Source organism: Balaenoptera physalus, assembly GCF_965194825.1.
Source record: "Balaenoptera physalus genome assembly, chromosome: 4".
In the NCBI taxonomy this organism is placed as follows: domain Eukaryota; kingdom Metazoa; phylum Chordata; class Mammalia; order Artiodactyla; family Balaenopteridae; genus Balaenoptera; species Balaenoptera physalus.
In genome coordinates this window covers 127,757,519-127,774,088 of record NC_138891.1, presented here as the reverse complement: position 1 = coordinate 127,774,088, position 16,570 = coordinate 127,757,519, and the positions used below count along the sequence as shown (strand labels likewise).

General features: G+C 40.1%; 1 protein-coding gene across 11 annotated transcripts in view; it reads right to left on the bottom strand.

The window, feature by feature from the left end:
• The window catches only part of LOC309660103 (uncharacterized protein), a 293,525-nt gene that overhangs the window by 114,616 nt on the left and 162,339 nt on the right, over window positions 1-16,570 (bottom strand). The window contains exons 3-4 of one of the 11 annotated variants that reach the window (XR_014263129.1): window positions 6,621-6,788; window positions 7-5,792 (exon numbers count right to left, since the gene is read on the bottom strand). The exons of 8 other annotated variants lie outside the window; for them this stretch is intronic. The gene's annotated coding sequence lies outside the window, so the exon portion shown is untranslated. Of the gene's footprint in view, window positions 1-6; window positions 6,789-16,570 lie in introns of those variants that run through there. 2 more of the 11 variants (XR_014263127.1, XR_014263133.1) reach the window with 2 other exon arrangements.

The following is a 16,570-nucleotide window of genomic DNA, read 5'->3' as shown; positions in this document are numbered from 1 at the left end:
CTGGGAGAGCATGAGAAAGCAGTAAATGAAGGCTGGCCATTGTGGTGTGGAGGATTATCTTGAGACTATTCTGAGCCGTGGTGCGTTTGCCTACACGAAGAAGCAGTGGGTCAGATGACTCACTGGGGGAAGTGAAGAACGCTCTCCCAAGAAAACATTCCCTAAGCTATGTCTGCGCAGAAAACATTCCTGTCACCATTTACTTCCTCCTGGCCCCAAATATCCATCCACTTGTCACCCAAAATTCATGATTTGGGTTTAATCTAAGGGCCACATGAAGAATGCCATCATCATTTCAAGGTAGACAGAATGTCATGTGATAAAAGGTAAAACAAAGACCTGCATTAGATCAGGTGTATCATTAAAGTCTGACAAAGTGGAAAAGATGTGATTCAATTTTACTTTGGTTTCAATTCTGTAGAATGCTAGAATTGGTACGATCTTGCCATTTTTAGGTCTAATCTATTACGGTATAACAGCAGTTACCTTTAGCCTCTTTCAAACCTGTATAAATATAATAATTAGGAATATGTTGCAGAGATTTTGTGTGTGTGTGTGTGTGTGTGTGTGTGTGTGTGTGTGTGTGTGTAACTGTTCCTCTGGCTTTCAGTCCAACTATTGACAAGTGCTGTTTTGTTGTACTGTCCTATGGCAATGGTTTTTCAAGAAAATTAAGCAAGTGATAGTCTCCATTTTAGTACATCTTAGGTAATCTCCTAAAAACTAAAATGACTTTTCCTATATAATGACAGAATGGTCCATCCTCCCAATTTGACTTTATTTATACAGGTAATTCTCAGAATCCTCAAAGCAGCCAGTTTCCAATACAGCTCCCTTGAATAATCCATAAGATCACTTTTATTGCACTGTAGTCCAAATGTGAATCGTGCAGAGATTTTTTTTTCATGGCAGTTCATAAACATTCTAGTTCCTTTTTAGCTAGACTTGTCACTAACAAAGCATTTACAGTCAACATTTGCAAGGTGGCTATCAAAACTGAATTCTGTTCCTCCATACTAAAGATATTTATGTACTTATAAAAACAACTACTCAGATTCATTAAGTACAGCTATAAATCTTCCTCCTGAAATGGTGATTCTGCTCTCTTCAAGTCTCTGCAGAAGCACAGTGCTAACTGCTGCAGGTTGACTTTAGCCTAGAGGCAGACTGCTACAGAGACCGAGACCGTATGGTAGCGTAGATAGAGTGTGAAAAGAATCCACCCCCCCAGTCTGCCCTGAGGTCCCAGGCAACCTTGAGCAAGTCATTTGGGCTTTTCTTTGCATTTCAGAGTTTCTTTCTACAACAATGGAAAAATCCTTGCATCTTCTCTCTTTGCAAGAATCATTCTAATATTGCCTTAATTTCTTCCTATTATATACATTTTTACTATTGTTTTCCTGTTTCCCTTATCATATGACCATCCAACATTCCTGGGTAACTGTGTGATTATGTCAGAGAATCAGAGGACATTTATGCTTTGGGCAGGAAGCTGGATTAGAATAATTAGGCAACTGTTAAGGCCTATGATTCTCCTTCATTTCTCATGCTTCGTTGAAATGTTACAATATTTTCTTCATGGCCTTCTTTTTTTCATATCTGCTCCATGCCCCTTCCTCAGTCTTCTTTTATATAATCCACATTTGTTTTTAATATTTCAAACTTCCTAAACAAAAGAAAGGGCTACATATTACTGAGTTCTAGCATATGGGAGATGATTTATTCATTCAGCAAGCATGTAATCAATAACAGAGTTGAAGGACTGTCAGACAAAAATAGGACAAAGTTAGGAGAGTTTCAAAGAGAAAAATTTTTGACTCAGCATAAATTTTTTTCTTCCCATGTCGACTTGCTTAAATGTGAGACATGTAGGATAGAGAGCATTGCTTTGCTAGAAGAAGGCCGTGTGCTGAAAAAGAAGGAAATTCTGGGCACTACCACAACCTGCATACAACTACCCTAGTTGTACAGGCTGGGCCAGCAGAATCACTGGCTTGTCCAACAGGGTTGTCAGAACAGGCCTGATGGAATCAAGCAGTGATACCAGTGGACCCTGTTCAGCTATTGGGAAGGAGGTTCGCTGGCTATGATGTGAAGTCAGATTTCAAGATTTTGGAACATTATCCCATCCTCAACAGCACCCTAGAGAACCACCACCACCACCATTGCCCTCATTCTCAGTGAAAAAGGACTGTCTAGAAATGGGGATAGTATCTGCCCCAACATACCTGGGTTCTGGCCCTGTCCTAGTTTTAGAAAGAAACTGAGATTCTGGGTATTATAACCATGCAGACTACTGAGAAAAGAAAAGGGAAAAAAGCAGCCCCTGACATCCAGAAGATGGCCTTGCACACACAGCTAGGTCATGTTATCTTCCTATTGGATATCAACAATCTCACAGAATACCAACATCAGACAAGGTTACTCTGAGACCAAGATAAAGTAAGACAAAACAAGCCTACTTCATAATCTTGTCTAAGTACAGATAAAACCGAGGTCACTGTACCACCCATAAAATACCAAACACCCCTTCTCTTGGCCACAGTGAGTGGCTGCTCCTTCTTTACTAGTTTGCCCTGTCCATAGGTAAGATTTCTTGATACCCGATTGTAGAACTGGCCCTGCTTTCTGACAGCATCCAATCTAGAGTGAACCCCCTGCTTTTTTAGACCTTCCCTCATATCACTCAACCATAGCCCAGATCCTCTAAGACAGTGGTCCCCAACCTTTTTGGCACCAGGAACTGGTTTCCTGAAAGACAATTTTTCCACGGACAGGGGACAGGGATGGTTTCGAGATGATTCAAGCTCATTACATTTATTGTGCACTTTATTTCTACTACTATTACACTGTAATATATAATGAAATAATTATACAACTTACCATAATGTAGAATCAGTGGGAGCCCTGAGCTTGTTTTCCTGCAACTAGATGGTCCCATCTAGGGGTGATGGGAGACAGTGACACCTGAAGTGTGTGACTTATATCCAGTCTACTCCGTAATCTCAGTTTCGTTGCTGTCACTGCAGAAAACCCTGCTTCACAAAGATAGGATGCTGGAAATGGAAGCAGGCTTTTCAGTGCTTTTGTGGCAATATCAGGACATTCCACCTTGACTTTAATCCAGAACGTATGGAGATTTGAAGTTGTCTCAAACATACGTTTAAGGCCACCGTCATTTGCCATCTCAAGCAGTTGATCCTCTTCTAGCACGGGCAAAGTCGATTCACCTGGCTTATTCACAAATGGGTCAAGGATCCATTCCTTCCCAGTTCGGTGGTCTTTTGTGGTTGGGAAGTAATGCTCAGACTCTTTTGAAAGCTGAGATAGGTGATCATGCACCAGCTGGGAGAAAGAAGGCCTTGGCTGAGTCTCTTTCAAAATCTCTGCTAATGTTTGAAACATGTCAAAAATCCCAATGTTCACTCATCGCCCCATAATTCCAGTTTGGCTTTGAATGCAGCCACTTTATCTGCCAACTTGAACCCAGCTGTCATTCCCCCCTGAAGTGACAGACTGAGTTCGTTGAGCAGGTTGAATATGTCACACAAGTAAGCAAGTTTTGTGACCATTCTGTGTCACTGAAATGTGCTGCCAGTGGTGACTGTTTTTCTAAAAGAAATCTCTGGAGCAGCTCTCATAACTCAAAAGCTCTGACCAGTGATCTACCTTTAGAAAGCCATCTCATTTCTGGTATAAGAGAAGAAGTATGTGCTCTGCGTCCATCTCCTCACAGAGCTGCGTGAACAGATGTGAGTTAAGAGCATGTACTTTAATGTTGTTGATAATTTTGATCACATCCTGCAAAACGTTGTTAAGTTCAGGTGACTTTTTTTGGCTAGCCAGCATTTCCCTATGGATGACACAGTGCGTAGACTCACATTCAGAAGCGACCTCTTTGACCTGAGTAGAGAAACCAGACAGCTGTCCAGTCATGGCAGCCTCTCCGTCTGTGCATATACTGACACAAAATGACCAGTTCTGTTTTCTTGATATGTAATCATTCAAAGACTTGAATACTTCTGCAGCTGTGGTGTTGGTTGGCAACAAAAGTGCACATAACATATCCTCATGCACATCCTCCTGAGAAATATATCGCACAAAAACAAGCACTGTTACCTTGTTGCCAACATCGGTAGACTCGTCAACCTGGATCGTGTACCATGGTGACTCATTAATCCTCTCTAACAATTGTGCCTCAATATCCTCTGTTATTTCATCGATTCGTCTAGTTATGGTGCTATCCTAAAGAGGAACACGTGCCACCTTTTGAACTGCAGCCTCTGCTAAAAGTTCATGACAAATGTCCTTAGCAGCTGGCAGGATCAACTCTTCACCAATAGTAAAGGGCTGCTTAGCTTTAGCAATGCTGTTAGCCACTAAGAATGATGCTCTCTGTGCAGATACATTTGATGAAGTGGTGGCCTTCAATAATTGCTTCTGTTCTTCCTGTTCATGTTTTTTTTTCTTTTGAAAAACTCCAGAGTCTTGTCTTTTAATGCAGGGTGCTTGGTCTCCATGTGGCGAAGCAGTTTTGAAGGTTCCATGGCTTCCATGGCCTCGCCACATATTATACAAAGCAGGCTTGGAGAATGTGAATCACCTGTTGCAATGAACCCGTAATTTAAGTAGGACTCTTGGTATTTTCTTTTAAATGCAGTTGGCAGTCTTAGAGTCTTTTTGTTGGCAGTCTTAGAGTCTTCTGTTGTCTCATCACTGGGTCTTTCCCCCTTTTCAAAGAAGCTCTCCAGCAACATTTGTTTTTTACTCATTTTGTGTAGGGTTAGCTTGTGGGCTTACCAAAACTGTGACTGAGACAAGTGCATAGTGCGGGAAATAGCCGCCGATGGAAGTGGTAAATAAAATAATGGGTGGGCCACACGTGGACTAAAATGTGTCAGATTCTGACTTAAATCCTGCCACCAGATGCAGCTGTACAATTGAAGTATAGCAACTCACTTGCCACTATAAAGCCTGCCACCGGATGCAGCTTAATTGTCACTTGCCACTCACTGATAGGGTTTTGATACGAATCTGCAAGCAACTGATTTATCATGGTCTCTGTGCAGTCAGACCTCTCTGCTAATGATCATCTGTATTTGCAGCCTCTCCCCAGCGCTAGCATCACTGCCTCAGCTCCACCTCACATCATCAGGCATTAGATTCTCATAAGGAGCGCGCAGCCTAGATCCCTTGCGTGTGCAGTTCACAGCAGGGTTCAAGCTCCTATGAGAATCTAATGCTGCTGCTGATCTGACAGGAGGCGGAGCTCAGGTGGTAATGCAATCGATGGGGAGCAGCTGTAAATACAGATGAAGCTTCGCTCACTCACCCGCCACTCAACTCCTGCTGTGCAGCCTGGTTCCTAACAGGCCATGGACCGGTACCCGGGGGTTGGGGACCCCTGCTGTAAGAGGGTCTTTCTCATTTCTTACAGAGACACCCCATAGTTTGCTATGGTGTGTGTTCTCCTTCGCTGCAACAAGTGATAAACCCAACTTGTCCAATTGCAGGTGTGCTCCTGATGGTCTTTGGCTGGAGGGATTGACACGGCAAAGTTGAATTCAAGACAGAAGCCCAGTTCTAAGGAATAGGCCAACATTTAGAGGATGAACATTTATTACAACTGTAACACGTTTGGAGTTACACAAGCAGCTGAGGTTTGCCTCAGGCCTGGACCTTGGAACTAGTTCTCACCACAAGTCAATTCAAACTACTCCAGAAAGTAGAGCTGATGTCACAGTTCTGGCTGAAAGTGGGATCTTTAGGGTAACAGGAAACACTACTTGGGCCTGCCGTGGGGAGTTAGGGAAAGAAGAAGCAAAGAGGGAAGGAAGCAGCAATTAGTGAGCTGAACTGTTTTTATAATACTCAAAAAGCCATGTAATGTTATAGGCAAGGACCTTTATAATCAGAACTATCAAATCTGTCAATCACCCAGAGATACATTAAAGAAAACCAAAAATAATGATATTATTGTTGCTAGAATCTAGGAAAACCTTAAGAAAGTCTAGCTATGAGGCCATTTATACAGTATCCTTTTCATTTAGTTTATGCTCTCTTGCTTTCACTCTCTCTCTTTCATACACACAATACCTTGTTATCAGTGTATCTTTATTGTTTTCTAGTTTCAAGCCTTTTATACTTATTCTCAAGGCTAGGTGTTCTAACTTGTTTTATTTTCTGCTTAAAGCAGTAGTTCTTGACTTTGGTGGCCATGCATTAAAATCCCCTGGGGAACATCAAAAAAAGAAGTTGCGTCTAGGACATACCCCAGACCAATTCAGTTAGAATCTCTGGAGTAAAACTCTGATATCAGTTCGATGTTTTGTTTTACTGTCTTTCTCTTATGCACAGGTGACTCCAATGTACAGCCAAGATTGAGACCCACTGGCTTAGAGTTTCTGCCTTAGCTTTGCTAAGAGTCTCCTTATTTAACTGGTGAGTTCTTTTCCAAAGAACAGACCATACCCTTCAGCCATATTCCTCTAACACAATTCTTGACTTGCCTAGGGGCTTAATTTGAGAGTGCTGGGGTTGGCTCAGTCACCTGTATTGAGCACTGAACTTCCACCAGGTACACAGGGGGAATATTTAAAATAAGAACAGTTCATATCAACCAGTTAGAATAGGTGATGGCAGCTGTGCTGGGGGATTTGTGGGAAGAGGGTCACAGAGACCTCCAAATGTGCCAAATATCAAATCTTAATTGCTGGATGAAGGTGAGGCACAAGGGATCCGAAGAAGTGGTCTGGGAAGCCAGGGCAGTCAAGTGTCATTTGGAGGACCTGCAACCAGCAAAGAAGCATTTTCATGCTATAACATCTGGTGCAGGCTTTCCTGTGAGTATGACCAGAATATCAGCCCTCCACGAGCCTGCAGCTAGAGTAACACCTGTCACTCTTGTGTAGCAACTATACATTTGCTATTTGAGAATGCATATCATGTGCTCAATAGATGCTTGATAAATGAATGAATGCATGAACTTTAATGCAGAGAGCCCTTTTATTCTTTCTCACAATATTTAAAAATATTTTCTCTTTTAGACCATAGCCACCATCTTAGTATCTTTATAACTGTAAAGACCATGAAGAATATCATAACGGCTTTTTTTGAATATTGAGCATACTGTGTGCTTAACATGGTATTTGGTATTATAAGGAAGAGCAGAAAGTATAAGATAAGATTTCTGAGTTCCAGGTGCTTATGGACACTAGGTTAGACCCTTGGTGCCATTTCATCTCATGGTTTTACCAGGCCCTATGGAATCAGCACCCAGAGGGAGCAACTACAATGACAGCATCTCAGGTCCCATGGCTGGCTACTGGGGAAGGACAATTGGGGGCATGAAGACTTTTCTTTTACCCTATTCCTTATAAATAACTTCTTATTCATAGACACAAGAGATGAAATTTCCTGATCTATATTAAGCTATATGTTGCTTGATATACATTATTTTAAGAGGCACCTCTTGATCCAATTACTTAACATAGCAGTGGAAGCCAAGGTCAGAACATTCAACCATCCTAACTCCAGTCATTAGTTCACATTATTTTTCATGCCTCCCTCTTGAAGAAAATTAAACCAAAGCCACCAGTAGGTAAAAAGCAGAAAGAAGAACTGCATTTTACTCCATAGACAGAGCCCATAGTGAGCATACATTTATACAGTGAGCATACATTTTAGCATTTCAGAAGTCTTAAAGTGATTTATTGATTCCAAAAATGTCCTAATTTTAAAGAACCTAGGCAAACAATTTTTCATTATATTTAAAATATATGGTTAATATATTTGATTTGGTTTAAATATTTGATATCCCCACAATGATTCATATGATACACACATTTTAATCAGTCTTGAGAATTAATAATGATTATATTTGTTACTGTGAAATATCCACCCAAAGGTGCTCTCATGGGCATACAGTGCCCAAAACAAGTGTGGTCCTTGGCCAGGACCCTAACTTTAAGGATTACTTTCCTGGTCTTTCTCCAAACAGTGCCTCCATAGATAGGATGACTATCTTGATTTTTGGTCCAATGAACCTTCTCTTTATCTTAGAGTGTTTCTTTGCTATAGTGGCATTAAAATTTTTTACAATTAGTTAATATCCAACACAGATCCATGAAGATAAATACTGGTCTATCCTATCAATGACCAAAATAAATTACTCAGTTTTCCATTGCACAGGAAAAGCCCATTTTCATGTTGGTATCAGGAAACACCTTGAATGACCATAATTTAATCATATAACTACAGGGTATTATTGTATGAAGCTCTTATCATTCAGGGACTTAATTTGAAGGTTGGTATTCTTTATGATAAATGTCTGCATAATAGGTTTTGCTCCAGTTATTTGAATACCCAATGGAAGCCTAACATTCTATTAAGGTCAATCTTCTGAAAATAAGCTGTGAGTTTAGGTTTTTTTAATGTATTCTTTCTTTGGTATCTCTCTATGTTTGATTTCTGTGAACACCTGTGTCTACAGGACACAGCTGGATGAATCTGAAGCTGGAATAATACATAAGCAGAAAAATATTCTGGGAATTCATATGAAGAGATAAAGCTTTCAATGAAAGGCCCAGCTAGCACAGAACAGTTAAGTTGAGAAATCTAACTCACAGAAGAAGAACTGGCTCCATGCAGAAGGAGTAAAGCCTTTAAGTAAAAAGCATGGAAAGTAAAAAGCCCATTCCTGGCCAGCCCCACTGTTGAAGGGATCTGAACTGAGGAATCAGGATGGAATGAGGCACTGGGACTTGTCTGCAGTGCTAGCTGTCAACTAGTCATGTGAGACAAGGGGATTTGCAATTGGAGGCAAGGCACAGCAGGCTGAGAGCAAACACCCAGACACCTACGGCATGGATTAGAATGAAATGGCAACAATAGGCTCCCCGGCTCAGCAACTGAGCTATCAGAGTAAGTGCTACAGCCCACACCCAACCTGAACCCCAGTTGGGTCACACAAAGAAGGCAGTCACTGATGGAACTGTAAAAAGATGCTCTTGTCTAACATGTAAGGTTCCATTTACCTCCGGGCACTGAAACATCAAACACGGCAGCCTGAAGAATATTTCCAGAACCTCTTGGCTACTTACTGAGGGAACAGCCAAGAGATCCATATGACAAATGTGTTAGAAAGGAGAATGAAAAAGACGGTAACAGAAAAAATGCAAGGTCTCAGGACTTACTGATTGTTGTGTCCTGTTAGTAAATCAGATCAGTTCTAGGGCATATTTGCACTGCGTCAAGACCAAATTCTCAAATGCAAATTAGCTTTCAATAAAATTGAACCAGACTCAAAATAAATCAGACTTAAGAAGACAAAATTTGTAATTTAAAAAACTGAATGATAAAACCAGATGCAATGCCATTGCAGCTTAGGTGCATCAATTCATTAATTTATTCATGGAGCAAACATTTGTTGAGCAAATAACATGTGGTAGGCATTGTTCTAAACACCAGCGGACAAGACGCAGAGATTTCTAATGGTGTGGGGGGGGCAAAAGAAATTAACAATAAAAATACAGAATAATTCCAGATATTGTTTGTCACAGGAGGATAATAAAGTGGGTTCATGTGTTAGAGACTGACTGTGGAGGGGAAGTGAGAGGACTTCTTTATATAGAGTGGTCAGAAGAGGCCTTTCCCAGAAGGGGTAGTTTTTGACTGAGACCTGAATGGTGGAAAGGAGCTGGCAGAGGAAAGAGTTCCAAGCATAGAGTGAAGCCGTATCTGCTGCTTAGGGTTCAAGCACATCTGGACGTGTTTGATGAACTCATTTTCAGGTCCAAGAGATCCCAGTGTCTATGATTTCACCTGCTCATAGCCCTTGGTGTTTGGCTAAGACAGACAGGAACAAGGACCTGGTAAAAAGCAATGGAAGCATTGAGGAGGACTGAACAGTGTCTGTTACCCAGCGTGGGTCCAGCGATCACCGTCTGAGACAAATGAAAACACCTGCTGTAGGTCAAAGATGGAGGAAGGCACTGTTTTCCAAGGGGCTCATGAGATACAAAGGAACACCATCTAGGGGACAAAGCACATTCCAGTGTAGAGGAGGGGCATACCCTCTATTTTGGGGGGGGGGGAAGCACGGTATATTTCAGGCTCATTGTAGACAAAAGGGAAAACAACACCACTTTGACACCATGAGGGATGCAGAAAGTGTAGACATCAGCATATTCATTAAGGGCCCCCCTATTGAGATGGTAAGAACTGCAACTCTCAAGAACTCTGGGGGAGGGATACTCCCCAAATGAGCTAGAGTGGAGGAGCAGGAGTAGACTGTTTACAGACGTGTATATGACACCTGACTCCTAGATGTATCTTGTGGTCCACAAGAGAAACAGGGATTTAAGTTAGTAAAGCATGTATGTTACCACATTCCCAGCCATAAAAACCCCTAGAAATTCACCCTCTTCTCTGAATCTTCCCTTCACTTTTTTGTACCCCTGAGGATACAGTTTTTCCTGCTGCTCCAAGGGGTGGCCTTGATAACATTGGGTCTGCAGGTGGGGTAGGTGTCCTCATTGTTCTTTGTTGCCTCTTTCAGACAGCTCTACTCCCTTTATCCTAACCCCCGTCTCCAGCATCAATAACATGTAATTATCAGTGTTATGGACTCAAATGTGTCCCTCCAAATTCATATGCTGAATTCCTAACCCCCAGCACCTCAAAATCCAACTGTATTTGGAGACTGGGTCTTTAAAGAGGTAATTAAGGTTAAATGAGGACTTTAGGGTGAGCCCTAATTCAATATGACTGGTGTCCTTATAAGAGGAAATTTGGACACAGACACTCACAGAGGAAAGACCATGTGAAGACAAAGGGAAAAGATAGTCATCTACAAGCCAAGTAAAGAGGCTTCAGTAGAAACCAACTCTGCTGACGGACACCTTGATCTCAGATATCTAGCTTCCAGATCTGTGAGAAGATATGTCAGTTGTTTAAGCCACTCAGCCTATGGTATTTGTTCTGGTGCCCCTAGCTGACTAACACAATCAGATACTCATCTTCCTTGCTTCTGTTTATCTGTAGCCATCTTTGAAATTTTTTATTCTTAATTTCGTCTTGTTCCTCTCTCCTATACAACCTCTGTCTCAATCTTCGGTGATTTCTAGAACTATATGCATGATCCTTCCAACACCTCAGCTTCCCAGTTCCTTGTTCCTCTCTCTGACCCAGTCACCCACTCCCAAGGTCATCAAAGATCAGAACTCCTGAGTAGAGAGCTAATCTGCCCTCAAAGAGGCTGAGAATTGTGTGAGCCTGCAAAGCCCTCAGCCAATCACTACTGGCTTCAGGCCAGATTACTGTGCAGATATGCTATAAACTGTTACCACTTTCTATGTGACCACGACAGGAAAAAGTGCTAGAAGGCACTGCACTAGATCATATCACTACTAATAACAGCACCCCATTCACAGCCTCACCTCAACAATGACTTTCTTACAAATCACCATCTCCCATTGTTCCGGCCTCCTTTCTCTAGTTATCTAAATCCAGAAATTTTTTACCCCATTAGGGCCTATATGCTATTGCAACTTCCAAAATTAGTATTGGTTGAATAAATGAATAAATAGATGAATTTTTAGTGTCATCCCACCTTCTCTTTAACCTTTCTTTTTCCCAAAAGTCATGAGATTAGGATGGGGCTATTTGTGTTTCACTGGGGCTATTTGTGACTTTCCTAATACACATAGGGCAAAGGAATTAATCTCAAATTAGAATTATAATCTGTGGGACACAGCCTGAGAGCTAGGAAGCCCTCAGAGCAGCCCCACTCCACCTCTTCTCATGCCGCTCATCATGATTATCAAAACGGCATCAGGACTTTGTTTTTAGGGTTCTGAATATTTTTTTAGATGTTGTTCATCACAGCTGTTAACAAAAGCAAGTATTTTGCACTTGCCTTCAAGGACAGTGTGAAGCAACTGCTGTTATTCTGCAGAGGGTTGTCCATGTTTTATTTAAAGATTAGATGTGACAGTAAATTTGGAAAAAAATCCACTCAACGTGGATAGAGAAAAGTTCAATAGTCTACAGAAAATGTTGCAATCTGCTCAGATGTCCTATTATTACCTATCTACTATCTTCAAAAATGTGTAACTTCTTTCTTCTAAAGGTTTATATATGTATCTTCAAACTCTCCTGCTCAAATAATCTCACTGAGCTATGAAATTATAACGCTTGGCAAGACCATCAGAATTCACAATGACTGCAGCTTCCCTGCCAAGACCAATGTTCTGTCTTTCACCAGCCATTGACCAGAAGGCTGTCACCCACATGGTTGCTTAAAGCTCTGTCTCTTTAGTTACCCTCATCTTACCCCCTCCTCCTCCAAATTACAGAGACTTCTCTGTTCTTGTTTTCCTCATTCCTCCATTCTCGTAACTATTTTACTTTTAATTCTCTAGAGTCTAGAAAATATATGCCTTGTGGAGAGAATATGTTCCAAAAATATTAAAAAGCATTACTGTATATCGTCATGCAGCCTACTAGGATTTTTAAAAAAAGAATTTAATGTGTATTCATATCTCAGAGAGATATTTATATATAGCTAAAACTACATATGGTTTTATGGCTGTTACTAGCACTTTGTTCTTACTTTACAACACTTATTATGGTATATTACGGTCAACCATTTAGGTGTCTGTTTCCCAACTAAACAATAAGTTCTTCAAGGGCAAGTACAAGGTCTTGTTCTTATTCATATCCAAAAGAATCTTGCCAAGGGTCAAGCACTTAGAATAAGTTGAATAACTATTTTTTTCAGTGGAAAAGGCTACATGAAGTTATTTTATTTTGTGTGTGTGTTAATGTAAAAAAAAAAAACTGGCTGTTGAGTTCTACCTTCAGGAAAGTAAATAAATACATAGGCCAAAATTCTATTTTAGGAATTTTTTAAAAAGACCTACAACCAAAAATATTTCATTGCAGAAAGAGAGAAGCAATCACAAACATGTGAAACAGTCACTCTAAAAGTGGCTTTGGAAGCTGGGCTTTGACATCATTGGTAAAACTGCATTGCCATCAAGAATAGAACAACAGATCAAAAGTTGCTAAAAAAGCACAATTTGTAATGCATATTTGAATCACTATGCTTAAGGTCAAAACATTTCTCTTCTAGTTCACTATACATATATATGTGTGCTATGTATATATATATACTTCACACACACACACACACACACACACACTTTCCTAATTTCAAGTGTAGCCTTCAGGTCAGTTATAAAAATTTATACCCAACTATCCCAAGTCACTTTGAGAAGAAAAACAATTGATTGCACTAGTGAAGAAAACTGACCATTTTGTTGTTGTTGTTGCTGTTTTGAATTGGAGTATAGTTGTTTTACAATGTTGTGTTAGTTTCTACTGTACAGTGAAGTAGAATTCCCTGTGCTATACAGAAGGTTCTCATTAGTTATCTGTTTTATATATATTAGTGTATATATGTCAATCTCAATCTCCCAATTCATCCCACCCCTCCTTTCCCCCCTTGGTGTCCGTATGTTTGTTCTCTACATCTGTGTCTCTATCTCTGCCTTGCAAACTGGTTCATCTGTACCATATTTCTAGATTCCACATATATGCATTAATAATGATATTTTTCTCTTTCTGACTTACTCCACTCTGTATGACAGTCTCTAGGTCCATCCACATCTCTACAAATGACCCAGTTTTGTTCCTTTTTATGGCTGAGTAATATTCCATAGTATATATGTACCACATCTTCTCTATCCATTCGTCTGTCAATGGGCATTTAGGTTGCTCCATGACCTGGCTATTGTAAATAGTGTTGCAATGAATATTGGGATGCATGTATCTTTTTGAATTATGGTTTTCTCTGGGTATATGCCCAGTAGTGGATTGCTGGGTCATATGGTAATTCTATTTTTAGTTTTTTAAGGAACCTCCATACTGTTCTCCATAGTGGCTGTATCAATTTACATTCCCACCGACAGTATAAGAGGGTTCCCTTTTCTCCACAGCCTCTCCAGCATTTATTGTTTGTAGATTTTCTGATGATGGCCATTCCGACCAATGTGAGGTGATACCTCATTGTAGTTTTGATTTGCATTTCTCTAATAATTAGTGATGTTGAGCAGCTTTTCATGTGCCTCTTGGCCATCTGTATGTCTTCTTTGGAGAAATGTCTATTTAGGTCTTCCACCCATTTTTTGATTGGGTTGTTTCTTTTTTTGATATTAAGCTGCATGAGCTGTTTGTATATTTTGGAGACTAATCCATTGTCTGTTGATTTGTTTGCAAATTTTTTTCTCATTCTGAGGATTGTCTTTTTGTCTTCTTTATGATTCCCTTTGCTGTGCAAAAGCTTTGAAGTTTCATTAGGTCCCATTTGTTTATTTTTGTTTTTATTTCCATTACTCTAGGAGGTGGGTCAAAAAAGATCTTGCTGTGATTTATGTCCAAGAGTGTTCTTCCGGGCTTCCCTGGTGGCACAGTGGTTGAGAATCTGCCTGCCAATGCAGGGGACACGGGTTCGAGCCCTGGTCTGGGAAGATCCCACATGCCACGGAGCAACTGGGCCCGTGAGCCACAATTACTGAGCCTGCGCGTCTGGAGCCTGTGCTCCGCAACAAGAGAGGCCGCGATGGTGAGAGGCCCGCAAACCGCGATGAAGAGTGGTCCCCACTTGCCACAACTAGAGAAAGCCCTCGCAGAGAAACGAAGACCCAACACAGTCATAAATAAATAAATAAATAAATAAATAAATAAAAGAACGTGAATTTCTTTTAAAAAAAAAAAAAAAAGAGTGTTCTTCCTATGTTTTCCTCTAAGAGTTTTATAGTGTTCAGTCTTACATTTAGGTCTCTAATCCATTTTGAATTTATTTTTGTGTATGGTGTTAGGGAGTGTTCTAATTTCATTCTTTTACATGTAGCTGTCCAGTTTTCCCAGCACCAAAAGAGACTGTCTTTTCTCCATTGTATATCCTTGCCTCCTTTGTCATAGATTAGTTGACCATAGGTGTGTGGGTTTATCTCTGGGCTTTCTATCCTGTTCCATTGATCTATATTTCTGTTTTTGTGCCAGTACCATACTGTTTTGATGACTGTAGCTTTGTAGTATAGTCTGGAGTCAGGGAGCCTGATTCCTCCAGCTCCATTTTTTTTTTTTTTTTTCCTCAAGATTGCTTTGGCTATTCGGGGTCTTTTGTGTCTCCATACAAATTAAAAAATTTTTTTGTTCTAGTTCTGTGAAAACTGCCGTTGGTGATTTGATAGGAAAACTGACCATTTGAATAGCCAACTGAATCTAGTCAATTTGTTAAGAACCAGCTATCAATTATAGGCATACCCTAGAAATACTGCGGGTTCTATTCCAGACCACCTCAATAAAGCAAATATAGCAATAAACCAAGTCGCATGGACTTTTTTTGTTTCCCAGTGCATATAAAAGTTATGCTTACACTATACTGTAGTCTATTAAGTATGCAATAGCATTATGTCTAAAAAAAATGTACATACCTTAATTTAAAAATATTTTATTGCTATAAAATATTAACCTTTATCTGAGCTCCAGCAAGTTATCATCTTTTTGCTGGTGAAGGGTCTTGCCTTGATGATGATGGCTGCTGACTGACCAGAGTGGAGCTGATGAAGGTTGGAGTGGCTATGGCCATTTCTTAAAATAAGACACCAATGAAATTTGCTGCATCAGTGACTCTTCCTTTCAGGAACAATTTCTCTGTAACATGCAATGCTGTTTGATAGCATTTTACCCACAGTAGAACTTCTTTCAAAACTGGAATTAATCCCTTCAAACTCTGCCACTGCCTATCAACCACGTTTATATAATATTCTAAATCCTCTGTTGTCATTTCAAAAATCTTTACAGGATCTTCAGCAGGAGTAGATTCCATCTTAAGAAACCACTTTCCTTGTTCAACCATTAGAAGCAACTCCTCATCCATAAAGTTTTGTCATGAGATTGCAGGAATTCAGTCACATCTTCAAGCTCCACTTCTAATTCCAGTTCCCTTGCTATTCTACCACATCTGTGGTTAATTCCTCCACTGAAGTCTTGAACCTCTCAAAGTCATCCATGAGGGTGAATCAGCTTCTTCAAAACTCCTCAAAATGTTGATACTTTGACCTCTTCCCATGAATCATAAAATGTTCTTAATGGCATCTAGAATGGTAAATCCTTTTCAGAAGGTTTTAAATTGACTTTATCCAGATCCATCAGAAGAATCATTATCTATGGCAGCTACAGCCTTATGAAATGTATTCTCATTTTTTGTATTATTGACATATAATTGAGGTTCAATATTATGTTACTTTCAGATGTACTACATAGTGATTTGACATATGCATACATTATGAAATGATCATCACAATAATCCTAGTAACCATCGGTCCCCATACATAGTTACTGCAATATTATTGACCATATTCCTTATGTTCTATATTACATCCCTGTGGCTTATTTATTTTATAACTGAAGATCTGTACCCTTCACTTATTGTACCTCTGCAACTCCCTCCCTCTGGCATTCACCTGTTTGTTTTCTGTATCTATGAATCTGTTTTCATTTT